This window comes from Vicugna pacos, chromosome 17 (assembly GCF_048564905.1).
Source record: "Vicugna pacos chromosome 17, VicPac4, whole genome shotgun sequence".
In the NCBI taxonomy this organism is placed as follows: Eukaryota; Metazoa; Chordata; class Mammalia; order Artiodactyla; family Camelidae; genus Vicugna; species Vicugna pacos.
The window spans coordinates 33,311,302-33,326,638 of record NC_133003.1 but is presented as its reverse complement, the minus strand read 5'-3'; the positions used below and the strand labels follow the sequence as shown (position 1 = coordinate 33,326,638).

The 15,337-nt window shown below is 43.8% G+C and overlaps 1 protein-coding gene across 7 annotated transcripts in view; it reads left to right on the top strand.

Moving 5' to 3' along the window:
- The window catches only part of PRICKLE2 (prickle planar cell polarity protein 2), a 357,036-nt gene that overhangs the window by 77,855 nt on the left and 263,844 nt on the right, over nt 1-15,337 (top strand). Inside the window, exon 1 of one of the 7 annotated variants that reach the window (XM_072941626.1) lies at nt 1,871-2,061. The exons of the other annotated variants lie outside the window; for them this stretch is intronic. The gene's annotated coding sequence lies outside the window, so the exon portion shown is untranslated. Of the gene's footprint in view, nt 1-1,870; nt 2,062-15,337 lie in introns of those variants that run through there. 7 annotated transcript variants of the gene reach the window in all.

Sequence of the window (15,337 nt, the reverse complement as noted above, 5' to 3'; positions counted from 1 at the left end):
CGACTCAACAGATCAACATATTTTGTTTTCAGCCCCTTCATTTATCCTTGGGAATCTGAGTCCCACAGCAGGGGCACAGAAGTTCTATTTAAAACTATGTGACTGTGAAGAGAACACGGAATCTCGCAGGAACACGGTAGATACATAAAATAGCTCACCTTTTCTCACACATGGAATCAATTGTGACATTCATCCCAGGGCCCCCTTCCCACACCAGGACCCTGGATATTTTGGAATCCCACCTCTGTCAATGCCCAGTTGGAGAGGCTGCAGTTATCAGCTTGGAACTATGCAAAAATAATAAAGTTGAAATTTTATTTTTCCTGCAGAAAGATGACCCATATGTTTACTATATCGCAGCATGTGAACCAAAGTCAGGTTCGATTACAAGCCACATAAATGCTTCCCTTAGGTTATCCTTCTCATTTTTTTTTCACTCTTTTCTCAAAATGTGAATTTACTAAGCTAGCTTCCCTGTGTGGCACTGTTCACCCATTCTGTGACCCACAGAATGAGGAACCTTTGAATCCTCCCTTTGCTCTTCTAGGTTTTGGAATGTAGTTTCATGAGCATCATTTCCTCGATGTTCCAAAGGAACAGGGACCATAATGCTGGAGCTGATAGAACTCTCTGGTTTTCTACTCTAAAAACACCTTAAATCGTGTTTTCATTTTTGATTGGCTGGTTCTCAAGAAATGCATCTTATTTAAGTTCCTGTGGTTTTTCATAAATAGTCTTCAATAGTATTTAATTATTGACGAATTAAATTTTTAATTGAAGTGAAGTTCTTCACTTTTAAGTGAAATTCTACGTCTTAAGGGCCCTTATATCAAGAGTGCGCCCTGGGGGTATCACCCTGCTTCTGTCCATGAATAAGAGTAACTGATATTTGCACAGCTCTTTACAGTTTTTAAAAACCCCTTTGCATATGTTATGATACAAGCATCTGGGGATATCTCCTTGCTTTTGTGTTCCGTGACCACTATTTTCAGATGATGAAACCAAGTCTCAGAAGGGTGAAGTAGCTTGTTCAACGTAGCTGGTGGGTGACAGATCTGGGACGAGAATTCAGTTCTGACTCTTAACACCAGAGCTCTTGCTTCTGCCCCTAGTGACCTCCTCAGAGTCTTGCTGAAGTTTATCCTGACCAAGGCATCAACATCGGAGGACCAGGCATTTTTCAAGTACCTTGCAGAGCCATTACTTAATTAAACCTCTCTCCAACCCTCTGAAGTAAGCAGGAGATTTCACAGATGAGAAAATAGCCTCAGAGAGGTTAAGTGTCTGGTGCGAAGTTAAACGTTATTAAGTTGTAGAGTTTAGATTTATTTCTGTAGCCTGTGCTCTGTGCTGTCTTTCTACAAAACAGTTAAAACTGTGGGCTGTCTGTTCTTCTTGCTGAGGGAGGCGAGTCAATAAAAGATTTGGAATAATTGCAAGTGGATTTGTCAAAGTTGGAGCGTCTATAAAGATACTCTGCAAATATTTGAAAAATATGCATATCCATCGAAGTTAAGTGACTGAAACAGCACAACAGAGTGACCCATCTTGGTCCCAGTTTTTTTTGGGCTTCAGCAGAAGACTTAGGTTTCTCTTAGAGCCAGGCAATAGGAAAAGATCCAAAGCTTATTAGAAAGAAGCTGGGAGGAAATGAGATTAAGAGCTGCACTGTCTCTCATATCAACCTCCTCCACTCGGCCCGAATGGTATCAGGTTGTTCTCTTCCACCGTAGGAAAATGATAGAATTTAGATCCTGTAGCAGTCAGCTGTTGCCATGGTAATGATGTGTAACAAATGACTTCAGAATCTCAGTGGCGTGTAACACTAAGCGTCTTTTTCTTACTCATGGGTTTATGGGTTTGCCAGAGTGGCTCTGGTCCTCGTGTCTTTCATCCTTTTCCTGGGACCAGCCCTGGGCATGCTCTGCTCATGGATGGAGCAGAGGTACAACAGAGCAATTTGAAAAATACGAGGGCTCTGAAGGCTTACATTTGAAACTGGCACAGTGTCGTTTCCACTGATTGGCCTTGGCCAGAACATGTCATGTGACCAAGTCAAAGGTGAGTCGTGGGGAAATACACTCCATCCATGATAAGCAAAAGTGGATTCAGGGAGAAGTAAAAATTGGGCTTGATATCTCAGTCGACTGCAGCTTCTAATAGAACATGCTTTGGAATTGGTCCTTTTGAATCAGTGGCTTTACATTTTTGCATTTCTAGGCCCCTTTTTGCACATGATGAGAGCTCTGAACGTACTCTCCAAGAAAATACCAGCACACACCTAATTTGGCTTTCAGTTTTGAGACCATCTCTCAAGTCCAATCATAAGCCCCAAGTTTGGATAAGCATAGGGAAGCCTTGCCCTGGGCGGTGCCCTCTCCTCCAGGTGACGGAGTGAGAGAGCTCGGTGCCTACCCCTCCTGTCTCCTTCCTAGGACCTTCTGCTCAAAAATTCATAAATGCTAACGCTTAGGGACTTTTTTCCCAGAAGTAAAATAGCTTTATCAATCTTTTTTGATTATTAAAAATATTTCTCCAAAGCTAGTGTGAACCAGTGCTGCTCTGTGGTAAGACGTTCATTCATTAACAGCAAAATGTGAAGAATAAGGGTTGTGAAGTATATTAAACTAAATCCAATCGATTTAAAGAATGGTTCTCTTTTTTCCTGAGGTTTGGCTTTGATTTTTAGATTAGTTTCAGATGATTCTTCTTTTAAGGAAATCGTGGTGATATTAAACACAGGTATGTCCTGCTTTTTGAAAATTCACTTTATGCCACTTCACGGTTATAAAAGACCTACCTTAGTACCTGTTTTCACTAGCCAAAAGAAATCCAAAGAAGATTTTTTTTTTGCACCTATGAAAAAGAAAGTTGCTTCTATGCTTTACACCATTTCAGCTTATGAAAGGTTTCACAAGAACACTCTACTTTGAGATAGCTGAGGAAAGCTGTAGTAGTTTTTTAATAAATGTCTTTAAACCCTATGTGGCTCCCCCGAATAATTGGGGTATTTTTTCTGACCTGTGAAATCTCAGACTCTGAGAACTACTGATACAGACCAACTGCCCGTCTGAAGCTGGAATCCTGAGATGTCTCCCCATCCCTAAGGTTTCATCCAGCCTCTGTTAGATGACCTCCAGAGACAGTGAGTCGCCGTCATTGGTCAGCTATGACCGCCGGATCATTCTTCATTATGTCAGTGTAAAATCCTTTGCCCCAGTTACCATCCAATCCACACAGCGACCTTTAGTTTACCAAGCATTTTAAGTATAGTAAGAAGAGCAGACTTATCTTCCATCTGCCTATTGCAGGTTCCTTAAACTCACCAATTTGGAATTTTGCAGTCATTTGCTATCCATCTGAAACATAGGGATGCTGTAGAAGTTATTTATTTTAAATAGCCTTTAAGCCTTAGGTAGCTTTTTTTTCACATTTATAATCATTTTACAGTGTGTCAAATTCCAGTGTAGAGCACAACTTTTCAGTTACACATGAACATATATATATATATTCATTGTCACATTTTTTTCTGTGAGTTACCATAAGATCTTGTGTATATTTCCCTGTGCTGTACAGTACAATGTTGTTTATCTATTCTACAGTTTTGAAATCCCGTCAATCCCTTTCCACCCTCCGCCCCCTTGGAAACCACAAGTTTGTATTCTGTGTCTATGAGTCTGTATCTGTTTTGTATTTATGCTTTGTTTGTTTTTGTTTTTGTTTTTGTTTTTTAGATTCCACATATGAGTGATCTCATATAGTGTTTTTCTTTCTCTTTCTGGCTTACTTCACTTAGAATGACATTCTCCAGGAGCATCCATGTTGCTGCAAATGGCATCATGTTGTTGGTTTTTATGGCTGAATAGTATTCCATTGTATAAATATACCACCTCTTCTTTATCCGGTCATCTGTTGATGGATGTTTAGGCTGTTTCCATGTCTTGGCTATTATAAATAGTGCTGCTGTGAACATTGGGGTGCAGGTGTCATTTTGAAGTAGGGTTCCTTCTGGATAGATGCCCAGGAGCGGGATTCCTGGGTCATATGGTAGGTCTCTTCCTAGTCTTTTGAGGAATCTCCATGCTGTTTCGCACAGTAAGCCTTAGGTAACCTTTATTTTAATTTCTGGCCCTGTCTGGACTCATAGCTGAGCAATCAGGGATGTGAGCGAGTCATTTTGTAGCGCCATCCTCTCCCCACCCCCTGGTGCCAGCCTCTCCCCTAGAATTCTTCATTTGGCTGAGAACTCGGTAGGTTGTTCTTTCCATTTTGAGGGGTCAGAACTTGAAGAAGTCAGTGTCCTCCACTCTCACAGGACCTTCAGGGTCCCTGGACTTTGGTCCCCTTCCTAGGACCTAGGATCTCCAAAAACCAACACTTAGTGCACTAATGAGAACCCACAGCAGAGGGCAGTCTCTCATGCATATCAAGGCTGCCTTTGCAGTGATGTCTATTAAATTGAAAAAACCCATAGGAAAGTTTCTTTAATTAGGCTCGCTTCATAAAGGAGAGAAGAATGCCTTGCTCTCCTAGAGGCAGAAAGGGTGATTTTCTTGAAGGGGTGATTTCCCTCCTTCCCTTCCACCACCCTGTTGGGTCTAATTTGTGAAGTTCAAAGATAGAAGGGGGTTAATTTTAGAGTAGTCTTCCTAATTTTTATTTGTTTTTGTTTTGTTTTGTTGATCAGGTGTGCAGAGTGGTAGGGACATCTGAACACAGTGCAGCCAGCGTTTCTGATTTATCAGATTATCTTGGCAGCCCCCTACTCAAAGGATTAGCCTGGAGAGGATTATTAATGCCAAACATCTGTTTTTCTTTCATGTGCCAGGCACTCATTCTGCTGAGTCTGTTTTATGCAGTGTTTCATTTAATAGTCACAAACCCCCATAAGGTAGATAAGTTTGTTATTTCCATTTCATGGATAGGGAGATGGAGACACTGAGATGAAGGGACATGCTGTGTGACCCTGAGCAAGTCGCTCGATTCCTCTGGACTTTACCTTGCTCTTCTGTAAAACAGAAGCTTTAGATTAAATAGCTTCCAAGATCCCTGTTTCCTCTAGGTTCCAGACAAAATCAAATCAAAAGCACGGAGACCAGAGTAATCATAAAAAAGGGAAACTTTATTGTGCGGGGGCAGGGGCGTGTAATTGTAATTGACAAGAAACTAGGGCTTTGCTTCTGTCATTTGTTTAAAATTCCCTGAGCTGAGCCATTGGCATGTCGGGGAGCCCAGCATCAGTTTAGTTTAACATCTGTAAATGTTGAAATGCTGAGCCTGGTCCAATTTTAACAGTAACCTGCCTCAGTTCCCGGGTAACGTTAAAATGGGAACTACATTAGTGGTTCTGAAAGCTGGGCCACTTAACATGTGCTTCTGCTCTTCCATGAAAGGCAGAAGCCAATTGTTAGCATACTGAATTATGCAAAAGAGATGACTCTCATTTTGTTTTTCCTGATCAAAATTCAGCAAAAAACCTGACTTGCCCTTCTTTCTGAAAAAAAAAAAATTCTCAGAAAGGAAACAAATAGAACTTTCGGTGGCTGATCTTCTTTAGATGGAAGTTTTATTCTCTGAAGCATCAGTCAACTGTCAGGAGACTTACTGTCAGGAATCTGTTCCAATGGTTTTAAATTTTTTCCTACCTTTAACCTAGTTAGTTTCATACATAGCTTCTAACCAGGCCCTGGGTTTGGGGTGCTATTTATCAGGAGTGGGGTGGAGACAGGAGAGAAAAAAAACACACTGTGTGGTTCTTAAGTCCACAGTGGTTGCATCTAAACTGGGCCATGCACGTTGTAAAAGGCAGGAGTGATTATTTCATGTTTTAGGGGGCGGGGTTTACAAATCATGTGACAAGAAGAAATCATTTTAAAGAGGAAAAAAAAATTACAGGTTCAAGTGAGATGCTTTTTATGGGTGGATATATTAAGCTTTACCATAAGAAACTGGCTGGGAAGATCTGGGCTGGGAAAAAATAAATTCAGAGTTTATCGATGGTATTTAACTCTGTGATTGACATCACTTACGGAGAGAGGATATAGGGCAGAGGGCCTGCCCAAGGCTTGGGGCTTTGCAATGTTCAGAGGATTTATAGGGGAAGAGGAATCAGTGAAGGAATCCTAGAAGGGAAAAAAATGTGTCCTTGGATAAATATCATACTAGCAAAATTTAACACACACACACACACACACACACACACACACGCACAGAAGCACCGTTAGAAATCCTGGTTCCAGCACTGGTTTTTTACAAGGGAATTCTCTCCTCCCAAGTAACCTTGCCTGTCCGAGATGCTATTTTGTCAGAGGAAGCAGCGGGAGCTGCTAAGCTGAGATGATGATTCATTATCTGTTAATTGTTTCCCCCTGTGGTTTTGCTTTATTCTCATAACCCACCCCCCTTTTAGTGGAGTTTCTCACGTGCTACAAAAATCCATCTCTGGAAACTCTCCAGAATTCTCAAACCTTCTGGATGTTTCTTGACTCATGGATCCTGAGAACTTCTATGCCGGTCCGTAATCAATAGCAGTTAAACTGTGTCTGAAATTTGCTTAACTCCTCTAGGTCCATGCTTGCGATAGTTGATTTTATGTGTCAACTGGGTGGGACCGTTGGGTGCTCGGAAGGTTGGTTAAACATTCTGGGTGTTTGTGTAAGGATGTTTTTGGGTGAGATTATCATTTGAATCGGTGGATTTGGGTAGAGCAGATTGCGCTCCATAATTGGTGGGCCTCATCTAATCAGATGAAGGCCTGAATAGAACAAAAAGACCCACTCTTCCCTGGGTAAGAGAGAATGCTCTAGATGACTATCTTCAGACTTGACCTGCAGCCTTGACTCTTCCTGCTTGATGACCTGCAGACTGGAACCTGGGCCCTCACTGGGTCTCCTGCACCCCAGCCCACCCTGTATTTTGGACTTTGCAGCCTCCAAAATCATGTGTGCCAATTCCTTATACAGGCGTACCTCATTTTATTGTGCTTCCCTGATACTGCCCTTCTTACAGATTGAAGGTTTGTGGCAACCTGCTGTTGAGCAAATCTATTGGTGCCATTTTGCCACCAGCATTTGCTCACTTCACATCTCTATGTCACATGTGGGTAATTCTCAGAGTATTTCAAACCCTCCACCAGCAAAAAATGATTATGACTGGTGGAAGGCTCAGATGATGGTTAGCATTTTTTAGCAATTAAATACTCTTTCATTAAGGTATGTACACTATTTTTTTAGACATACTGGTTTTGTACACTTAATAGGCTCCACAAAAATGTAAATACAACTTTTAGATGCATTGGGAAACCAAAAAATTCGTGCGACTCGCTTTATCGCGATACTTGCTTTATCTCAGTGGGCTGGAACTGAATCTGCATTATCTCCTGGGTATGCCTGTCATCAGTTAATCTCTTTCCTCCCCACCCTCCCACCTTTCTCTCTATATTCCTATTGATCTATTACTAATATGATGTTTTTACCACTCTTCTATATCTGTCTCTTTATTCACATGAACTTCAAAGGCCTAGTCAGGTACAATCTGACTGTTGTATTGGGGAGAGCCCCATTTGTTCTAGGACGGCATCCACAAGGTGCTCTGTCCATCCTTGAAGGTTCCTTACACACACACCCCCCCCCACCTCCCTGTGCTGGGAGCACTACCATTATTAGGTGGCTATAAGATGCCCGTTGGCCTGAATGGACTGTTTCTACCCCATACTGTGAGCTATTTGAGTTCTGCACAGCGCAGCAGTCTGTTGACAAACAGCCTTTTTGGATTCTTTGACATGCTTTACAGAATGCCTTCTGGAATTAGTGAACAAAAAGCAAGAAGAGAATGAAGGTAATGTTTGGATTTCCTTTGCTTTAGCAAGCATACATTCCATGGATGCAAAGTTTCTTTAAAGCATTTTCTACGTGATATTGACTCACTGTTCTGTTTTGGAAGCCATCTTCTCGTACCTTAGCTCATTTAAGCATCACAGGAATCCACAGAGGGTGCAAAAACAAGTATTTATTGGGACTGAAATTTAGTCATTAGGTACCAGAATAGCGGCACTGCGGTACTGTGCCCTGTGATGGCCATTGGTACCAAAGCAGCCTGCAGGTGAAGGAGGCCAGGAGTGGAGCGGCTGCATGGTCCAAGGGAGGCACTGGCCAGGCCTTCAGAGAAGGGAGCAGGGGTGGGTAGCGGTGGCAGTGTCAGCACAGGCCACGCTTAAGGTAACTGGGTGCAGGTTATGTGGGAACAGCTGACACCCATTCATTGGCCGAAATGCGCCAGCAGCCTCCGGCCTCCTGTCGGCTACAGCAAGGTGCCGGGAGCCAGGGGTCCTGATGACTCTTACTGTCATGAGAATGTCCTTGAAAGACCTCAGTGTGATTCCCTGTGTCTCTGAGGGATCAGCAAAGGGCATTGTTGACTACTGACGAGTGCATGGAAAGAAAGTGTGCCCACAAGCCTGAAAATCAACAAACGCTTCGGAAAGTTTTAGAACAATTTGAAACACAATACATGGTGCAGCCTGTATCATCTGGCAGTTTCTGACAAGCTGTTCACTTTTACGCACATACATGCTATGAAGAGGATGAAAGGAAATGCATTTTGAAAGTTGGGTATGCATTTTGTATCAGTTTAGATTAACTTGAGTATTTTGAATATCGTCACCGGAGAGTCTCATTTTACGGAAAAGGAAAGGAGGGTGTCTGATGCCAAGAGCTGGGCTTTTCCCCCTTCTGCTCTGCTCCTTGGAGCCGTACTGATTTCCTCCCTGCACCACCTATAGTGAGAGATTGGCAGTAGCCAGTCACACGTCTCATCTTGAGTCTTACCCTGTGTTCTCCCTAGAAACCGCCTCAGTTAATACACAGATGGGAGAAGCACTAAATTAGACCAGCGGCATTGAGTGAAATGGAGGCTTTTTGAGACAGAATAGTCTTTCTGTCGGGAACAGAAGAAGATTCAGAAGCTCCGAGTGTTATTTTTAAAGAGGGCAGTCTGACAAGGCCACCAACGTTCACCGGGGTAAAGACAAGGGTGGTACAGGGTGGTGATTTAAAATAAATGATGTGCGGAGCCACACAGACCTGGATTCAAGTCTTGGCGCTTCCTTTTGCTGTTGGTGGGTTCTTGGTCCAGTTCTTGAACCACTGGCCTCAGTTTCCACATCTGGAAAATTGACACCATCATGATACCTATTGTATGGACTTATTTTAAGAAATCAAATTAAGATGAATAATTTACAGGAAGTGCTTAGCACGGAACCCAAGTAATAGTAATTACTGAAAGAATGTTTGCTGTTACTGCAATTACTATCGTTACGGAGTGACGGGCAGTAAACAATAAACTTCGTTCCAGCTCCGCCAGAAACACTCAGTCTTTGTTCAGAGTGCTCTGGTATCTCTTTGTTAGTGACTCTCCCTCCTGGTTTTCAAAGCAGTTTATACTCTTGTAGGTGATTGATGTATTACCTGGAGTACACCATGACAATGTCTAGCCACTCCTCCCAGGCTGGGTTTCTCACTTGGGGCTCGGAAGATACTACTGCTGTCTCTGTGTGTGACCAGGACCCGTGTGGTCAGTGATGACATCAGTGGCCCTGATTTTTGCCTCTGTTTAATGTTCATGCTGTTGGTAGGGCCGTCCCTGTCACATCCTGCGCTCAGCCTTGGGGCTGCCTTGGCCCTTGGGATGTTAGCAAATGTGGTGCAAACAGCGGCTTGAAAAAGTGCAGGCACGTCTCTGCTCTTGCTCTTCCCCCTGTCATCTTCCTGCTCAGCCTGCTGGTCCAGGAGAGGAATGAGAGGCACACAGAGCAGAGTGGAGTGGACCAGCCGAACTCATCCCGAATCAGCCAACCCCTCGGTGCGCCAGGGAGCCCCGTCTAGACAGACACCCGGGGAAGAAATGCCAATAGGTAACTGATCCAGCCAGGCAGGGAGGAGACGCTCTTTCCTGGTGGTTGATTTTTCCAGGAGAAAAATACTGCAATTTTTGTCTTTTAAAATTTTGATGTTCCAAATAGGCTTGATGTTTGAAAGAGAGCACCGCCGCCAGCTGACTCGTCCTCAGGAGTGCCAGCCAGATTTTCAACTCCTGGAGGGATGTCGTTATTCAGTGTCTGTTGGGAAATAAAACCTGTGTACTCATTTGAAGCTGCTTGTAAGTGCCATGAACAGTCATCTATACACACGAGAAAGGGGGCGGGAAGGGGACTTCGTCTCTGTACCATATTCTGCTGGTAAGTACTCAGAGCAGGGAGAGCTCAGCCCTCAGATCATCGGTGTGCAAAACCTCAGAGGTCAGACATCGTGGCTGGTGCGGGTGATGTGGCCGGGGACTTGGGCAGGGACAGACACCCATGGCCGCCTGGACCCACCTGCTTCTGATGCCAGTTCCCTGAGCTGTTCAGGAGCCTGAGTGTCCCGGTCTGATGGCACTTCCGGCATATGTATCTAAGGGCCTGTTTGGGAGGGAAAAGGAGCTTCGCCCGCTAGCCTGTGATTCTTCTGAGAGCAGCAAATGGGCTTTATTCTTTTTGGCTCATGAACTGCCTGGCATGTAGTTGGACCCCAAGAGTGAATGAACAAATGAATGAATGAATGATGTACCATTAAGTATTTACCAGATGCTGAGTTTTTTTCCTTGGTGGCCACACGTACTTCAGAGACCACAAAAAGAGAGAGAAGGCATGTGTGATACTGGGTGGGTGATGTAATCTTCTTTTTTTATTTTTTATTTTTTATTATCATGTCATCTTCTGAGGCCTTGGCTTTCACATGTGAATAGGGCCATAATAAAAAGCCCTGCTGCCCAGAGTTGCGACGAGAATTGTTTGATTGAATCTGAAGGATGTAGCATCACTTCTGGCGCAGTGAACGTGGCTAAGAGAACATAACTGACGGTGGTGATGCTGAAATGGATACTTTGTAGTATGAATTATACAGACAGAGACAAGTCCCCCAAAGAGAATCCGTCTGCAGACACTTGAGTGGAGACATTACAGGGAAGCCGCAGTCCCTGTGGGGGTCAAGGCAAGGACGCAGCTAACTGACCTGGGTTCTGCTGAATCTGGGAAGGGCCGAGCGGGCTGTACAAAGGCCCAGCGTGGGCAGAGCAGAGACGATCTCAGGAGGGACACTAAGGAGTAGTGGCATTTGAAGGATGGGTGAGATTCTGACAATGGTAGTTTATGTGACACAGTCTTCGGGTCTTCAAAGAATTCTGAGAGGGTACAGATCTACCGGGGAGTATGGATCTGGGAGAGATTGGTGAGCAAAGTGGCCCTTCCATTGGGCCTTGCATGAAAAAATGAATGGAATTTACTTGGGAGTGAATATAGAGGAGAAAGCCTTCCTGTATTACTTGGACCCTGTTAAATTTTACTCCTATATTCTGAGTAGATTTAAGTATTGCAGATTTAGTATTGCAGAGTACATCCTCAGCTCCTCTTTCTTCCTCTTCCTGTTCCTCTCTGTTTCTTTTTCTTTTCACTGTTTATAAAAGGGCATAAACTGCGGACTTGAGCACATCTGGGTTCTCATTTCAGACGCTGCTGCTTATTTATAGTGTGGTTTCAGGACAGGTGTTTTGCTTTCTGGGCCTTGATTTTCTCATCTGTAAAAGGGGAAAGTAATTCCTACTTGACAAGGTTCCTAGGTCACCTGAGGTAATATATGCTCAGAGGTCTTAATCAGTGATGGTGACCACACTCATTCAGTTTTTATTCTTTCTGCCATTCAAGTCCAAAGGGCGCTTTTCACCTTCCCTCAGGCCCTGGTGATAAACCAGTTTAGAGCCAAAAGTTCTAAGTGATTCAGCATTACCTCGTGACCCAGCACACTCACTCTTTAGCTGAGGCGTCTTCCTTTGGGACAGTCAGTTGGTCACCACCAAGTGCGTGTGAAAACCTTACAGAAATCTCCTCTGGACGTGTTCATTTCCCTGAGCCTTGCCTCCCACCATCAAGTGGCTCTACATTCTACATCTTGCCTTAAACCAACCGGAAGCCACAGCCAGAGCTGACACCCGGCACTCAAGAGAAGGATCTAGCCCCTTAATTCATGTCAACCTCCAGTCCAATTGGCTGGTACTGGTGACTAAATATTCGGCGGGTCACGTCCGGCTGCCACCTTTACAGGCATGGATTGGCAGGTCAGGTGGTTCAGAGGTGAATAACCAATGCTTGTCCACGAGGATTATAATTTACAGACTGGTAACACCTAGACTGTGATCAAATCGCTGAGATACACAGACACAGGTGACAGAGAGTGAGGAACTTGGAGACAGTTGCCATTCATGTAGCCTCTTTCTCGAAAAATAAAAGTTCATGGATGAGTCTCTGTTTCTCAGCTTGGGAGCCATAGGTATCCTGGGTTGGGTCATTCTTTGTGGTGTGGGAGTGAATCACACATGTAACATCCTTGTCCTTCATGCAGTAAATACACATAGCACCGAAAAAGAATGCCCCTAAACATTTGTGGATGTTTGCGGCGGGGTTGGCGGTGGAGGGGACAGCAACAGTGTTCTTGGTAGAGAACCACTGTGTGATTAGCCAAAGAGAAATACTAACAATGTTTTATAAACGCATTGCAGAGTAAAAATTTAAAGTAAAAAAGCCTACGCAATAAAAACAATCAATGAACGTTTAAGTTGCTACTTAATCTAACCCTTGCCTTTCTTTAAGCTTGACAGGTAGCTGCCCTGAAGTCTTCCCTTTAGCTGACACCCAGCAGTCGTGCTGGGCCGGGGACTGGGCTCAAGGCACAGTGAGGAATAAGATGCAGTTCTTGCCCTTTGGAAGTAGCATTTGTTGCCCTGCCAGGGCTTAGAAACACGCCTGGTTAGAGCATCAGACAGCAGAAGCCTGGGCAGGAAACTTGTATTTCCCCTCCCTGCTCCTCTAGAAGAAATAGACCTTTTATCTCATTTACCTGGGATCTTGTAAAGCGGTATTTGTCCCTGTAGGACCCTCGGTTCATCACCTTTTCACTCGTAGAGTAAGGTGGAGAAATGTCACGTGAACAGAAACGATCTTTGAAATATTCAAGAAATGCTCGAATGGCATGGATGGCTGGAATTCACAGCCAGTACTGGCCATAGCTTTGGGAAGGGCTCTTTGGAGCTCCCCTCCTAGGCTATGAGTTAACCCTTTGTTGCTGGTGGGGCTGTCTCAGAGGAGGTGCTGGAGAAGTGGCTATTTGCTGAGTATTTCAATATTTTAACAGTAGGTACGATTGTTCATGCTTGAGTGTCAGTCCATGTGACCCTCCTTTTCTGGGCAGGAGAAGACTGCCCAGGTCACTAAATTCTAAGCCCTGGGCCAAGTCTCCCCTCCTTCTGTGTCCTTTGCCATTTTCCCCATCAGTCAGGTGTCCTCATTAGGCACAATTCCTGGTACACAGGTTGGACATAGCTGCTCTTGGAAAAAGTATATCCACTTACCCCAGGCAAACACTGTAACCACATCTTGAAAGGATGTAGTAAGCTTTTAAGCCAAAACATAAAAGGAACTTTTTTTTTTTTTACCTTCACCAGGTACCAGTTCTGTTTTTTCCCTTTTTATACAATTATAAGCTCATGTGGTATCATTTTCGAGGTGGTTCCACCCTTGTTTGAACCGGATCACTTACACCAGCCTGGCTCTCTGGGGATCTACTCTCAGCCCTGATGCTTAGTGTTTTTGTTTCTGTGGTTTCAAGACAAACCTCTAACATTTGTCCAATGTAGCGTTTTGTGGTCATGGACATACGTGCATAGAGCTTATTGGAGTTGATTGGCATCCTCGCTTTACAAATTGCTACTTTTTGAGATTTTTTTCCTTTGGATTTCTTTGGCAAAATTACTTCTGGGTCTTGAGAACCTGGCAGCATCACATGTCTGCTGGATTTTGTGTGTTTAATAGTGTAATTTCTTTGATATCTGTTCTTTTTACCTCCAACTGGGTAAGAACGTTTTTGCCCAGTGCTCTGTGTTTGCACAAAGGATACTGTAAATCTGTAAATGTGTCTGATTTCTGTTCACTGGTTTATTTTAAGACTGCTTTTTAGTACAACGTGGTGGAAATGGATGCCTGTGAATCCATTTGATAATCACCAACAACCCAAATAAGAACGTGAAAAGGGGCATTTATCCCAATCATAACCCCTAAATATGGATTAGCATTTGAAAGAAAAATGTGCCTGAGATGACAGAGCTGCAGAATGGACTGTTTAGCAAACATTTGTTGAGTTGTAAGTCATTAAGTCATCTTTGTTCACGACTTCAGATGAAAAGACCTAATTTGTCGTGCCTTACGGAAGAGAAATTTGTGCCTCTACGACTTGGTAATTTGAGTCAAATCAGATCTTTATTGACTTGTATGGTTGAAACTCTGCCCAGGAACAATTTTTAAACAGATAATTATTTAGTCACAAATCAGAGCCTCCGTAAAAAGGAAAGTGTCACTGAGCAAAATGGAGAGTGTTCCCTTTGACATGTAATGGAGCTCAATTAGTTCCTCTTTGGAAACTGGAAGTGTCTCTTGGATTCTTTCCTCCTGATCTCTTGTGGTACTGGGCCATTTCCTGGGCTCTCTTTCCACAGTCCCTGTGGAAGGCTTTTGTGGACCAGAGGGAAATAGAGGGGGCGCGGGGGATTTGTACACGGAAAGCGGTATTGGGTGGGAGAGGAGATGGGATTCAGGATGGAGAAGGGAGGGCAGACGGTTAGGTAAAGGATGGTTAGAAAGACAGAGACGGGGGCCAGTTCTATGCCTGGCTGAATTTCTGCAGACAGCTCAAAGCACAGCGTGCAGCCAGCCAGCCACACGCTTGCGTTGTTGTGATGGGGACCTGGTAGAGGTTCAGAATATGGAGGCCGTAGTAACTTCAGAAAGAACAACTTGTTCTGACTGAGGGCTGACTATCTCCCGTTGAACACGACACGTGTTTTGATTGGATTATCCCCTCTCATCCTCATCACTTCCTTAGGAGGGCGAAATGTATGACCTTCATTTTCCTGTTCAGAAAACTGAGGCATAGAGAGAATTAGAAACTCAAACGTTAAAAGAAGCAGTCGGTCATTCCACTGGAAAGGGGGGCTTTCTGTATTTTTTTTTTTTGCATGCCATATCTTTAGGAGCCTATTTGAGACCATCTGCATGGGGAAATTTCCAATCTGGACGTGGTAGAGATGGCATAAATGTGAAAGTGGAAAGTACTTCGAAGTAGGCTTCCACTGTTTAGGAAATGTCAAATTCTGCTGCGTCAGCTCAGAATTTATCAATTTGTTTGGTTTTTGTCATCGCAGGACTCAGAGCTTTTAATATATTAACGTGTCGCAAATTTTCTAGAGGGGGATCTAG